The sequence below is a fragment of the Macrosteles quadrilineatus genome, unplaced genomic scaffold (genome assembly GCF_028750875.1).
Source record: "Macrosteles quadrilineatus isolate MER2022 unplaced genomic scaffold, UCM_ALF_1.0 Scaffold_8__2_contigs__length_117827958, whole genome shotgun sequence".
Classification (NCBI taxonomy): Eukaryota; Metazoa; Arthropoda; class Insecta; order Hemiptera; family Cicadellidae; genus Macrosteles; species Macrosteles quadrilineatus.
Window position 1 is genome coordinate 115,415,934 of NW_026542601.1, and position 16,501 is coordinate 115,432,434.

The following is a 16,501-nucleotide window of genomic DNA, read 5'->3' on the forward strand; positions in this document are numbered from 1 at the left end:
TATCATTTGGTTTTTCGGCTTAGTAGAGAAAGTCGGGTGTACACTGAAAACGGTTCTCATCTCTTTTGCCTGTTCTTGTTGATTTATTTCGCCATCTGTTTTCCACTGTTTCTGCAGTTTTTCAATTCTTCTTGCTGCCTCAGAATTCATTTCGTCGGGCCACTTTTTATCCACCATCTTTTGTTTTTTTATCAGCGTCTTTATAATGTCTTTATCGTCGGTTTTCCTCTTATTTTTCATATCTATAAATGTTTCGACTTTTCCAGTTTTATTTCACAAAAAAGGTTGAAAACAAAATTAAGCATAAACCATTAAAACCTTGTTAATTTTACATTAAAAAACATCATGTCTTCATATGTATTATGATTTAAAAAAACACTGCATACACACGGATTTCGAAAATATCACGTATATATAGCGTTTATTGTTGGGTCTGCAAAAAAACGCTGCATACACACGGATTTCGAAAATATCACGTATATATCGTTTAACATAAAACACCCCCAGTAATATCGTTTGTCAATGTGTCTTTCAGGTTGCGCATATATTTGCCATTGTGCGGCTTTTTAGTCATATTTATAGACAAAAATCCAAACGGCTCGCTCCAGCATTTCTTACACATTGTTTCAAATTCGCCAATCGTCATATCGGCGCCCACAAAGTCGTCATAGATACGCTTCGTGTAGTGTTTGTTCTGCTTGAAAACACACAACAGGTTCACGTTGTTACGTATGACTTGCATATCAACCCTACCGTAACTCTGACTCAGATAGACGCACGACAAGTTCCTGTGTCTGCCCCTGATGAAATAGCTTTTTATAACATCTTGCTTTTCCATCAGACAGTCGTCGAACACAACAAGTGAGTTTTTCTTACACTCCTCCAAAGGGGGTAAATCTTCACAATTGCTAAAGAAATACACAATCTTCCTATTCAATGTCCGCTCTATATCCGTGTACTTTTGACGTAATTCCACGTATGCCTCTTGTTCAATCGATTTGCTAAATATATATAAATTCCGAAACAGCACGCCACTAGGGTTGTAAATCAGATTCAACAACAAGTTCGTCTTCCCACTACCTGAATTACCATTAATTAAACAGCGAAGTGGCTGGGGTATGAGGTTTGTATCCGACGCCTCTTCGTGGTAACTAACAATATTCATCACTTATATAACCCCACTGCTGATGGCAATGGTAATTTTAAGATGTCTCCAATGTTTTGATTATTCGGTGTATTGGATATTCATAGCTTAATCGATTTTAATAAATGGAATTTTAGTTTTTGAAATATTTTTTACAAATGCCAACATATCAAAATTATCATCCACAGTTGCTGTATTTCTATTGCATTGTTCGATGCCCTCATCTGTTAGTTGTTTAAGTGCTTGATCAATTATCAACTCATCATCATGGATGTATTCAAATTCATAGCAGATTTCGAATTCTAAAGGCGGCACACACCTTTTAGCTTTCTTCAAACGTCTGTTTTGAACATCAATAAATCTGTATATTCTTTTATTAGAATCTGTGTTTATACTTTTAAATAAACAAAACACTTGTTGTGTCCTATTTTTCATTATGTTTTTATACATTAGTTTTTTTTCTACATGTTCGATATTGCGTCGATGCCTCCTTAGACTGGGTAAAAGTTCTTCACGCCACCAACTTCTAAATTCTTTCATTCTCTTATTAGCATTTATCAAACACGAAACAGCACACTTGTTTATGTAAACAGTGTTGGGTCGTTTTCGTATAGCGGATTGTGTGTCATGCCTTTTCAGTTCTGAGTAAGTTTTTTTATCCTCCCAATCAACACGTTCGGTAATACATTTTGTCGGTCTCGCATAGCCCAGTATGGTTGCAATAGAATTTCCTTCAAACCACGGTTTGTTAGCATGATCACGTATAATTGAAATACTATGACCATTAAACTCAAACTCATTATTCGCTATGTCGATTTTAGACATTATACTATATATATACGAGCACAAACAGTCCGTTTTTGTTAGAGAACAAACTTGTGTGAATGTGTTTTAATACATCATCTAAATGAATACCGGTACGCCAATTATAAACTAGGGCACCAGAGTTGAGATAGACTTATCTGTACAACTGATGACGCAGACCGGCCGTGCTTCTTATCTGGGTTCAACTCTCGGACTGCCGCAGATACGTTTTGTCTCCTATATATAACGCAGTGTACCGTAGAACAGTGTACAAAGGCAGTGTAAGTGTACACCGTAGAACGGTGTACACACAATGGCAGTGTGTGTGTAAGTGTTGTGTAACATTGTGTGACTAGCAAACTCCGGACAGTTGAGTGAAACCAAAAAACTCTCAACTGAGGAACCAAACAACTGTGTTGTAAGTATTCGAAAGTTTCAGTGTTTTAGGTGTCTGAAAGTTGAACTAGTTACACTGATATAAAACCAATATAAAGCATGCTGTTGAACTATCAGTTGCAATAGTGTCAGCAGAATGTACTGAGTGTGGTTTGAATATTGATCGTGAGTAAAAAAAATTAAAATAGTAAACTTTCATTAAATATTTCATCATATACAATTTATTGTAGTAACTCCTAACTTTTTCAATTGTCGTTTGAGAAATATTCTTCAGTAGTTTTTGCAAAACCTGTTTTTATAATCTTCTACTGTTCTCAATCTGTTGTAAACACTACATCGTGCATTTTTCTAGTACCACTAAGCGATTTTGTGCCTTTGTATACAACAAATACGGGTTTATCAGATCGCAAAAGTTTCTTTATATTGTTGGGTGTCAGTCTTGTGTTCCAACTCTCCGGCAGTCGGATTCTCATGTTGCCACATATAATTTGAATCTGATCACCATACTTGGAATTCACAATCTCTATATCCTCTATTAAATACTTTTTATCAATCTCCAAGTCAGCAACACTTATATAACGGCTTCTGTTTATTTTATCTAAGAAGTCCGAGAAGTCGATATCATTAGAGTTCTCCATGACTGTCTGCCTATATATATTCACATACTTGTACGACAAACAAAAAATTTGCAACATCTGTCGCTGAGTATTATAAACGGTTTTATAAAACCGAGGTCGCAATAAAAAAAAATAAACACGATTGCATCTTATGAATAAATTATACTCGTACAAAATCTAAATACACAATACTGTTCGAATCAGGATTGTGCAATAATGTACCATTTTGATCAAACAGTCCGATTTGAATTTGTTGAATTTGATTCAACCCGTCTTTTAATCGTACATAGTGCGGGTATTGAGGGGTTTCAGAAATTTTATAGCCATGTTGTGCTTTCGGAAAGAATTGGTACAATATCGACGATTCGTCATGTCTGTGATAATGTGTAGAATGACTTGTATTACTGCTGTTTACAATAATACAGTGGATTTCGATAACATCCACAGGCCGCAAGTTTGGCGCAGTATCAGCTTTATAGTGATTAGATAACTCTGAATCTTTGTCCTCATTAAACCCCAACAAAAAGCGCATCGTGTTATCTATTTGAAACTTTAGTGGTGATTTTATAACAACACGATTACCTTCTTTAAGTATTTCGAACTGATTTATATCCACAGTAAAACTGGCTTTTTCCAAAAACCCTCGTATGTGCTTCTGTAGCGATTCCATTGTCCAATGTCCACTGTTAATCACCAGAGGTGTAAGTATGTTTTCAAAAGTCATACTAGCAGTTTGCACTAAATTATAAATGTTGTTTTCAGAATAAAAACCAATCAACGCTATCTGGTACTTTGAACTCTCACCCAAATAGATCGGGTGCTCCAAATGGATATTTAACAACGATGTATTTCCCGTCAGTTTTAAAATTGTCATATCTAATAAATATATGGTGCAAAGAAAAAATATATTCTTAATTGTTTTTGGGTAAACTGTCATATAAATCATTAATGCTTTCTCTTGCGTTTTCTTTTAGTGTTTTATAACGGGTTTCCAACTCTAGGATTTTATTCGCAAGTTCGTCCAATTGTAGTTTTACCACAACATCGTTTGCTTCAATGGCCTTACCAACACCGCTTATTCTCTTATGGTTTTGAATCTCGAGCACATCCACAGTATTAGTTGTTGTAGACTTTTTCGGCACAATGTGTTTTGTTGTTTTGATCGCGTTTTTAATGAGTTTTTCCAACTCTAAAAGGTCTTCCTTAATTGCGACATCGTTTTTGTCTATGGGTTTAGCAGTGTTAACAATGCGTCTCCCTTTAACACTCAAATAGTTGCCCGATATACTAATGCTATTCACCAAAGAATCGGTTGTTTTTAGATGCCCCATTAGCTTATCCTCTATTTGTTTGAACATTGTTTTAGCTCCGCTGTTGAATCCATTCTGTAAGTTCCGTATCTTTTCATCAACTAGAGATTCACTAACACCATCTGAAATACTCTGGGGTAGTTCGTTAAATCTGTTTATCGAAAGATAATCCATGTCTAAATATATACATTAAAAGGTTTGTTTTACTAAAATAAAAAAAAATAAAAATACTTTATTATAAAATTATAGAAACCAACATAACCATACATATTTGTTATTATTCAGAACATGTTCGATTTCATTCCAACTCGCACCATTTGAAAATCTCCTTAAAACCTCCAAACACAGATGACCACATATTGGCGGATCGTCATATTCCTGGTATCTATTCATATTGTATAATATACCATCGTCCATGTTCACATATTCTTTTAATTCCAACAACGGTGGTGCGTCTCCAAATGAGTCAAAATATGTAACTCGGTTGCCTGTTTTCATATAACAAGTCCAGTGTGTACCACCCGAATCTAAATTGCCTAGATTTATAATTCCACATTCGTTTGCACGCGGTTTGTTTGGCAAGGCTTCCCTCATAAAAACACCACGAAAGTTTCTTATTCGTAAAACATTAGCCCAACGCTCCAAGTCAGATATTGTTAGTGGGCTTATTTTTTTTTTTGCACCACTCAAGACCCTGTTCAGTTCTCTGTTTATATGTCTAGTCAAACCGGCACCACTTACGTCTTGATCTATCAGAGTATCCAACTCACTATCAATTAATTTCTTAAGCCATGGCACAAACTGATCTTTCAACAGTGGCGCAACTTTGCCTCTTATCAGTGGTGATGCAACTTTCTTAAAATAAGGAATATTGTTTTCAGCCAGCTCCATTACTTCCCGCAATAAACCGCCATCAATCATCTCCTTCAGTTGGGCATAATCGAAAATCAACCTCACTCCAGTGTTGTTTTTTATGGCTCTTTCCACCTGCTTATGTTGGTCACTATCAAGCGATACTTCAACATTACCGTTTTTCAGCTGTTCCTTGGAGAGATATAGTATAGCACGTTTGAGCTTTTTGTTAGCAATTCGCAATTTGTTTAGTTGATTCTTCGTCAGGTTTATCTTACGTTTATGCCACATTGTTATTGTGCTATATACACACTTTACCAATTCTCAATCGTTTACTTAATTAAGACTCGTTTGCGCATTTAAAGTCTATATTACAAGCACATCTATATTTCGATATATAGCAATGGAGTTGTACTGCCGCATGTGCAAAATAAACACGGCGTCTGAAAGCATAAAGACCACAAAAACTAGAAATAAAAGATGGTTGTCTACATCAAAATGTGCAGTGTGCGGCAGTGTGAAACACTCGTTTATAAAGGAGCCATATGAGGTTTTAGAAGCCAAGGAGTTGCACAGGCCGGTTATTAAAAAGTTCATTAAACGCCGAATAGTCACCAAGGGTATCGATGATTTGTGGGCTGCAGATTTACTAATAATGAAGCAGTACGCTAGGGAGAACAAGTGGTACAAGTACATTTTAAATGTCATAGATACATTTAGCAAATTCGTTTGGTCCGAACCTTTAAAGAAAAAAGACGGGGCAGAGTTGACAACGGCTTTCGAGAAGATTATAAAAAGAGCAAACAGTGATGGTCATAAAGCACCGAAGCTTTTACATACCGACAAAGGTACAGAGTTTAAAAACAAACCGTTCAACAACATGTTGAGGAGGCACAATATCAAACTATACCATACAGAGAGTGAAGAGAAGTCCGCAATAATTGAAAGATATCATAGGACATTGAATGAGAAACTTAAAGTGAAATTCCAAGTCCGACAATCCCACAAGTGGTACGATATACTACAAGAAGTCACAGATGAGTATAACCAACACGATTATCACCACACTATTAAAATGAGACCAGTAGAGGTCAACAAAGATAACGAGGCTGATCTATTAAAAATGTACATTGAGCGCGAACACAAAATTCGTAAAAACAGCAAGTTCGACCTTGGTGATAGAGTTCGTATCACAACGAAAAAAGACGTGTTTGCGAATAAATATAAACAAAACTGGACTTCGGAGATATTTACAATAGCACGAATTCTAAACACTAGACCGGTTACTTATAGGATCGCCGATCAAAATGGCGAAGAAATTATAGGCGGATTCTATGAAAAGGAACTGCAGAAGACCGCTCTCTGAGTGTCGGATTTTGAGGAGCCCGTTCTAGGACTTTATCCCGTTCTAGGACTTTTATCCCGTCCTAGGACTGCTCTCATCCTCATCCTGGCCTAGAACCCGTAAATACATAACTACTTGTCACAAGGGGTACCTTGCTATTAAAAAAATAAGTTGGGGGCAAGGGGAGAAAAGGGGGGAATGTAAATGTAACGTTGAATTCAAAACAATTTGGCCCCCTACGTCAATATATGATTCCCGAAAACTGCATATTTCTATCTATTGCGGTTTTTACATAAAAAAATGCAAGTTAAAAAAAAAACACCCTGTATATTATTTATGCCTAACGTCTGAAACTAACTAATACAAATTTAGGGTATTTACTCAGGGGAGGTATAGAAGAGGCTACGATGACAGCTGAGGGCTTCTCATTAGCTGAGGGAACGCCATTACCGTAACAAAACGTTCAACAGCCATCGGCCTCGGTGGTCTATTGGTTAGCGTGCCGGGCTGATATACTGTAGGTCCCGGGTTCGAATCCCGCTGGTAGCATTAACTTTATGTCCAAGATTTTTTTATTAACAGCAAGTTTGGTTGGTTTGGTTTGGTTATTACTGTTTAATTTTATTATTAAGTCATTATAAAATTTTAATTGAGCAATTTCTAGTTTTATTTAATAAACAGAATTATTTTTCCGATTACTAAACTTTTGTTATATTATTTCTTTATCAGCAAGTTTGGTTAGTTCGGTTAGGTTATGATAGTTTAATTTTATAATTAAAAAATAGTAAAATTGAATTTGAGGCATTTATAATTTTATTTTATGAACAGAACTATTTTTGCGATTAGTAAACCTACATTGCAAAAGTGCTCTCTACTACAGCGCTGTTCACGGAGGAATTTTGAACTAAATGCTTCATTTGTACCTCCCCTAAGTCAGACCCCAAATTTAGGCATGGTGTCACAATTAGACATAGATTTTTACTTTTGTCTATATTTCTTGCGTTTTCAATATAAAAACCTTTACAAAATACGTATAAGTGATTATAGAACTTACTTACAATATTGACATTTCTAAATGCTTTTATTATAAAGGTGATAGTCTCACGGCAAAATCATCAACAAATTTCTTTGATTTCATAGAATTTTAACTTTTGTTTAAAAAAAGGGATTAAGAAAAAACTTTGTTGTTTTGAAATACGAATATTTTACAAAGGCTATATTTTGCAAAATATGTTCTAGCGGGTATAGATTGTTAAGGTTAATAGTATTGTGTCAGAGCCAATATCAGGTATTTTAGGACCAATTAAAATTAATGTTACAACGGTGTCGTGGTTCCCATTTATAACATCAGTGGAGTCTACATCGACATCTTCATAGGATTTGCATCATAAAGCACGCAAGCTTCTACGAATTTTTAACCTATTTTGGCTCAGTTTTTAACATAGATTTTGCATATACAAAGTATGTCTTATTATATTGATGGAGAAATACAACATTGTTTGGAAGTACCTAATAGCGAATTGATTTCTTTTGGCTTAGTACATTTATGTTATTATTTGTTTTGACTTTTTTACTTTGAGCTTAGTTAGGAAAGGACTTTGCGTTCCATGGGTTTTGGGCTAAAGAAAGCGTTAGTGTTTGCATCCTGGTATCAGTGCATGTTAACCTTTTACTGTACCGTCCAACCACTTGATTTGCTGGAAACGTTCCACGCGCAGGCCTCTGTGGGCCATGTGGACGGGCAAAGGTGAGTTGAAAGAGGTCGCCAACCTCTTCAAAAAGAACAAAAGCCGAAATTAAAGAAAATATCAAAATCACACCAATCATAATGTGGATTTTAGAAACAAAAAATATTCAATATGTTTGCACATATCTATTGACAGTTACCAAAGAAATGAACTTTAGGATATTGCACTTTTTCTGCAAAGGTATTACAAATGCGCCATCTTATCGCGTGACAAAATACAAACACAACTAGTGTTAGGGAAGACAAAACTTCCCCAACTAAACAGTTTGACATTCAGTTTGTAAAACTGACACCAAGTTTGTATCACGAAGGTGCAGTAGACACATCACCTCCAGAGAAACTTGATTCATTAATATACATGAGTTTGTGTGTTGAATACCGAGTTCAATCAATTAAATATACGTTTTAAACTATGTTTAGAATCCTGATTGGAAGTTACTATGGGTTGTTTGAAATATTAATTTTGGATATTATTACAAAAGATATTGGTTGACAACCTTGCCACTGGGCAAGGGATATTATCATAAGCATATATATATATACCGGCGATGTTTTTTGATATGGTGACTAACTATTAGTAATGAAAAACATTTATTGTAAACAAGTTACATTTTACAAATACAATTTTGGACTGGGAATAAAAAACTAACACAAATTATATCCACATTATACCATGTACTTTACTTGAAATTACTTGGTTATCTGATATAAATAGAAAACCTACAAATAAATATAGTCACTCATCCTACACTCATCTCTATTCATAGTTGGCTTAAAATACCTATTTTGCATGGTCGCCATTTCAACGAAAAGTATCAAAGTATGAATATTGTTTACTGTATGTAGATATATTCAATTGGACATTAACAATATTTCTTTTTGACTTAGTAACCAATGCTTTTTATTTAAGAAACGAAGAAGACAAATAATAATAAATTTAAAATACAATTCATACAAATTATGGCTGTTTTTTTTTTTTTTTTTAATCAAAGGTAACATATTAAAAAAACGAAAAAAGCTATTTATTACCCGAAGCTCTAAGCCAAGGCGGTATATTCCAGAGGCTTCAGTGATCTTAAATTGCCTTATTTAGTACGTCTTGAAACAAAAGCTTTGTATTTATAGTTTTTCAGTGTTATCAATTGATACCACTAATCTATAATATACTTCTTTTTCATCGTGCCTCCTATTATTTTTCAATTCAAAAATAATATGAATGCTTTTTGTGTCTGAAAATATAATCTCAAAACACTCCTCTAATAACGTCAACAAAATACTAACATACATACTACATACACTATCTACAGATTACCTAAGTTAAGGATGATATAAGGAAGACTCATATAGCCTTTGTTTGTCATTTTACTCAATCTTAAGGCTAAAAAAGGAAGTATGATGAGACATAAGCAATCGTTAACAGTAGTATAATCCGTATAGTAATTCGACAATTTGCCTATGAAACGTTAGTTTATTTTTTAATTATGGTTGAAGACTGTCCATAATATTGGAAAACACCTCAAATTGTTATATAAGAACACAAAGTCACAAAGTTACAATTAAAAATATATTTTTTCTTCATACCTATAGGTTATATATAGACGACTGAGGAATATCTACTACCGCAAAAGTAAATTTTCACTTCAAAATAAAAAATCTTGGCTGAACATTTACAATATTTACTGTAATTACTACAACTTTCACAAAATGTAATATGACAATATTATAGCTTAAAACCTTCGACAACCCATCATACCTCAATTAAAACACGACTGGAAGTATTTAGGTTGTAGACATGTCAGTCAACTTGCAGGAGATTACTTGGTAATAAAGGGGTGGATATGAGAGGTTGTTGCATGTAAATTACTACCTATTCTGAGCAACCGCTGACGTTTATGTTTACTGAAGTAATAGTATAGGTCTGCAGTTCATGAGTTAGTGCACGTTACCATAGATCGTCCATACATTATGAAATGTATCGTAATTCTATTAAAACATAACTTACTGATTAATCTATTAACTGTAACTTAATTAATACTTTATATACAAGCTTTTGAGACGTTTGGACCATCCTTCAAATAGGAAAAAGAACCTTAATTTGATTAGGATCTAAAACCATGATAGACAAACAGTAATAAACTGAGTGAACACTTTGGATGTAGGTTAACTAGGCCTAGTTTTTATCAAGTACAACAAGTGTTCTTAGGCTTGTTTGTGAAATAATATGAGGTTTTAATAGGTTTTCAGGTCCTGATCCTTTAGAAGCCCCACACCAGAGGCTGTCTACCTGTATCTTTGTAGTAGTTAACGCAACGATTCAGTTAAGATAGAAACGACGCGAGTATAAAATTTAAGGTACGAGCCTTTGCGAAGGCCTTAAAAACTTCTACAAGTGTCGTTAAACACTATTTACGAGAGTTGCGTACACTACTTTACCTATGACAGTGTTTTAAATACAAAAAATCACTACTTCTCATTGCCACTGACAATCATGCAACGAAACATTGCACCAAACACTAATTGTACCACTTAACAATTAAATAGGCCTGAACAGCTGATTAGCTGATTTCAAATCATTACAATTTTACTTATTTTCCTACAATCCTTTAAACCGCATAGGCCCATTACCCGTGTTGATATGAGTAAATCTATGCTGTTATGAAGTAAAACAATGCTGTTATGAGAAACCTTTTAATTCCATGAACTGAACTGAAATGGCTAATTAAAAAAAAAAAACGGCCGTAGGTAAGTCGTATTTTCTTTCCTTATCCTCCTACAAAACCAAGTGATGGTTTGTGAATTCTATTTCAAGTAATATACGTTGCTATATTTTGGGAATAAGGCTATTCTACTAGACTAATGGCCTTTAGTTCCCACAGTAAGGGTTTAGATCCTCCCATTTACTATTAGCATTAGTCATGTTCCAATGTACACAATGTTGGAAGCGATCTGGGTGAAGTGGAGCTCGGGGCTTCCGTTAATATCACACCAAATCACTAATAGATTTCATCTAAGTGATAGTACCGCAACCTTTAGACCTAGCCTGAAGTAGTGTGAAAAATAATTCCGCGTTCGTCCCAAGCGTCCTAGAAAAAAAACATTATGTGCAAAACGGTTCCGTAATAAAGACTAGCATTTGTGATGTAAATCACAAAACACCTACAATAAACATAAGTGCACTTAAATAGATTATAGCTATCATATTGATTGTGTCAAAGGCCTCTCAGCCCTTCAATACAGTAAAGTAAAAGCCATGTCGTGAGCAGAACGTATTATGTTAGCGAGGTCCGGAGTGAGATCTTTATAGGAACATTTGCATCATAAAGCACGCAAGCTTTTCTTATTTCTATGCTTTTCAAATGAATAGGTATAATTTAAGACTGCATTAAATCACTTCTCTTAAAACTTAATTTATTGAAAACTTTCTTTAGAATGTTGCTTATAGGCCTACTACAGTGCGGACAGCCATTAACATTTATTTAATATTTTTCAACAGCCTGCGTAAATATAAAAAGGTTTCTACCGTCATATTGTTATAGTCAGTGTGTTTTCGTATATCATGCCGCCAATTCAACCAATGACATTTGAATTACAATACGCAAATTCCGAACTGACATAGAACTTCGTTAATTTATAGACAATGCAAATGTTTGGTTTAACGATTTCATCACATCTTCTTATATTGGTTGTATTATTGATATTCTATGAGATTGTTCATTGTATCACATATTTTAAACAAGTTATGTGTTTGAAAAAAATACTATGAAAAACAAAATAGCATTATATTGTTGAGACAAATCATAGAATTAGTAATAGTTCTAACAATGGCCTATATAAATCATAGCTTTAAGCAATCTTTCCGGTATTTTAAAGTAAAATCACACAAGACAACTGTAATTTTCATGAATCGGTGAAAAAGTATGATGATCAAAGACTTTCATAGTAAAAGGTTGTATTCTTTATAAATATAAAAAATTACCTATCATTTGTATACACTAAAAAATAATATTCTTTCCTTAAACCAAAGAACTCAAATGTTTTACAAATACACCAATAAAGCAATTTTAATTATTGATTGAGACAAATACAAATAATATCTTAAGTAAACTTTTATGTTGGTATGTTAAATTAACATTTATTACGGAAAGAATGTTATGTAAATAAGAATGTTAAGCATTTTATTAAACCATTAACTATCCGACCTAAGCACCCTAATATATTACAAGGGTCGGCCAGTTTAACATAATTTAACTTTACTCTAGTTCTTTTCGACTATGGGTTTTTTTCACCATTAAGTATAGTCCGGTACATGATATATATATCCTATTTAACCAAATGCATGTCCCGAGTCCTGGTGCTAATTGTGCATTTACTATCAAATATTTTGTTCCTAAAATGAATTTTTACTATGTACCGAAATGTATACATATAATCACTTGGAGGTTTTATTTTAAAACATACTATCCAAAAACATAGTTATATTTTTTGAATAAAGTGCAAAATTAAATTTAACTTATTTAACTTTACAACAGGTTCAACATTTTTTACCATATTTGAGATTAAACTTACTTTTCTGACTCCATCTTCGTCAATTAAATTTAAGCTTGGTCAAAACTGTATCTTTAAAAATATGTTACAAACTAGTTACTGAACCAATTGTGATATACTTTTAGAAAACAATTTTTCCAATTTATTTTTCTTATAGATCCCTTGTGTTGTAGGATGAGTACGGACAACAAGGCCCCAACAAAATTGGTATTTTTAATCCGGTTGGTCAACATTAGGTAATCAATACTCCCTTTATTAGTAAATATAGAGCGTGGTAAATAGAGTTTTGTAAACATTGGGCCTATCTCTGTAAATATATCCTCAATGTTGAAACAGTACCTATTTCACAAACACTAGTTTTGAAATTTTAATCTGCTGTGCTTGGAAATATGGAATACATTTTCATATTGTTATATCTGGTGATGGTAAACGGTTATTTTATAACACTTTGCAAGTAAAATATCATAGAAAATCTCTTTAGGTTTTACCACGTTTATTTATTTGTTTCTGCATCTACTAAATTTCTTTTTAATTATATATCAAATTAATTAAGCCTCCAACAAGAGACCTGTATTTTTAAGTTTTTGACTGGAAATTATCTCCATACTTTAATCAAAGAATGTGTACACCCTATTGCCTAAGCACAAGAACCTTTTATAATTTTGTACCTTTACTAAGTAAATTATTATCTTTATTAAAAACCTTGCTTTTTGCCATATATAGACCAAAGATAATATTTCTGACACATGAAACTAATTGGAGTAACACCTATTAGATGCTTATAATCCAAACTAAACCTGTAATATTCTCCAATCTAGCTAATGAACAAGGGATCACTCGTATTCGGGATTTAAAAATGTAATCTAAAATACCCCTAAAATACATATTGAAATCCCCATCTAAGACAATATAATTATTCTAAATAATTCTTTAACTGCAAAAATATTACCAAAGATAATGACATTTTCAATTCAAAGAAACTGTTTGTAACAAAATGTTATTATTATATCAACCCTTTAAACATAAAAGAGAAAGATAATGCTATAAACTTAGAAAAAGGGAAAACAAAGGCAATTTCCTAAGCTCCCTCTTTATACACGATATACTTTATTGGGGGCCTTGTAAATATTGCTTCCGGACAAAATACAGAGTTCTAACGACTTAATAGGTTATATTTATAGATTTAACATTTTTATATCTTTTAAGTTCCAAACTTAAAGATTAAATAATTACCTTAATTATAACAACTTATTATTCGATTTGTACAATTACAACTTAGTTCAAATTTTGATATCTTGCAATTAATTAATAAGATTAAATTGTAGGTCTATGGGTTAGTTTTATCACAATGCCATGCACCGTTGCAATGTTATAGTGAACAGGTGAACTCCATGTTCTTAAAATAAGTTTTATAAAAATGATTATAATGAATTTGAGAATTGTTTAATGCAATATTTATTTTCAATTATTAGCCAGTTTTTATCTTGTAGTATGGGTTGCTTCATATGTGAATGGGGACCTTTTATAGTAAAAAAAAATAAAATCTGGCACTATTTAAAACGAATGATATCATATAGGCCAACATCAATTAGTTGTAATGATATTTCCGTATAAAGTGACAGCTGTTTGATATATTTTTCAAATGTGTTATTAAATATATTTTTTTTATTGTCTGGATATCTGAGTCATATTCAAATCTCAACGTAGCTGGTTCAATTCTTAGCGACATCTTATCCAGACCCAAATGTCTTTTGTCATCAGGCTATTAAGATTATGTTTAATTAAACGAAAACATTAATGTATAGTTAGGCTATAATCGTGCTATATAGGAAAAGGTCCAACGTTACATAGGACATAAGGAGTGTGTAAATCGTTCTCTTAATTTTTTTTTTAAATTCCAAAGGCTAAAGGGGTAGTTATGTACAAAATAATAAACAAAGATCAAACACCTTGCTGGACCTAGTAAAATCTTTTTTTGTATTTGAACCATTGTCTTTATATACCAGTTTCACATTTTAGAAAAAAGTTTATATACCTGAAATATTTTTTTTATAATGAATAATTTCTCAAATTATTTTGTTGAATGAAAGTTAACCTTAGATAAACCTTAAATATTCTTCTGATAATTTTGTTATATATTAAATTCTTCTAATTATTTTGTAGAATGAAAGCAAACCTTTCGAATTCAATAATTTAAATAAATTTATGCTGCATATGGTAAAACAGTAAGTTTCTTTACTTCAATACATTTACCATTTTAAATACGAATAACGGGAAACATTATATTTTCAGTTACATTTTAGGTTTTTCAAATGAACACCCTTTACAAGATAAAATTAGCAATGCTAATATGAGGTCGGTGTTGACCCTACGTATCTCACAGAATTAAGTAAGTCATTTATTAGATTATTTACGGTTTATGAAAACTCTTAATATTTTTGTGTTTTGAAATAAATTAACTGTGAACTATTTGTTTTTACATTAAATACTTTGATTTGATATGTTGAAAAAAATACTCATACATGGTTGCAGTACTGGTAAACAATAAAAAAATTAACCTAGTATGTGTAAAAACATTAAACCATTAACAGCTTAATCGAAGGGATTTAGTTCATTCCTACAATAGCTTTGAAAAATACAAAACTTTTTTATACGTGCGCACATTGCAGATTCGGTAGAAAAAAGATTTTTCGTAGATTTGTTTACTCAATAATGCTATAAATTCACTAGCAAACATTTTATCCATCATATCTAATTCCAACCTTACTTACACACATAAAGAATATAGCTATCCCATAACAAAAAACTATTAAAAACAAAATCTGGATTAAATATTTGAAAATGTAAAATGTTTTATTTTGTCATTCTTTAGAAGTTACATTTAACTTCGCAATTAATTAGGTCATAGTAAAAATTTATTTGGCCTAGTCGAGATTTTTATTTAAATTCTGGTGCTATTTTATTTTTAACTGTAATTTTAAATCAGCAAACAAACAAAAAAGTTAGTCGACATGCAATAATATGAAATTTATGAGATTATTGTAGCAGGGTTATTGCAAGTTCTTATTCAATATATTTATCGATGTACCAAGGCACAACGCATACATTTCATACCAGAATATAATGGAGTATTTTAAGTCGATACATTTTACTGTTTAATTTGTATGATATTTAAACTTCTCATCATGTTTGCCTTGACAGGTTGATATTTTTTCAAATATTTTATTCGTGCATTGATCTTTAAGGTTTTGTTTGTATGGTCCATAGTTTTAAGTGATTTAAACATTACAACATATAAGTTTGTTTGCAAAGTAAATAACACATCACTGGTTCCAATTAGTATATTATAAACACATAGAACAATTCAGATCCTAATGTATATATAGTTGTATAATTATTCAATGAACACAAAATTTATACACAACGTTAAATTTATTGTACTATAACATGTTGCAAATATTGATATAAATATTTAAAGTTTTTAATAATAACCAAACAAAAGATCATGTAACGTATCTTATGTAAGATCTACTTTATAGCTAATGTATTTAATCGCACGATCTTATGTAAACATGAGCCACCCGAGACTCTCTAAATAAGCCAATGTTGCATGCGTTGTTATAGTAAAGCAGAGCTTATCTTAATTGTATATTCAATCACCAGCTTTTGCCGACAATCTTAACTTTAGATACGAGAATAATAACCTATAGTTATTGAAATTAATCTGACAAAAAAAAAACG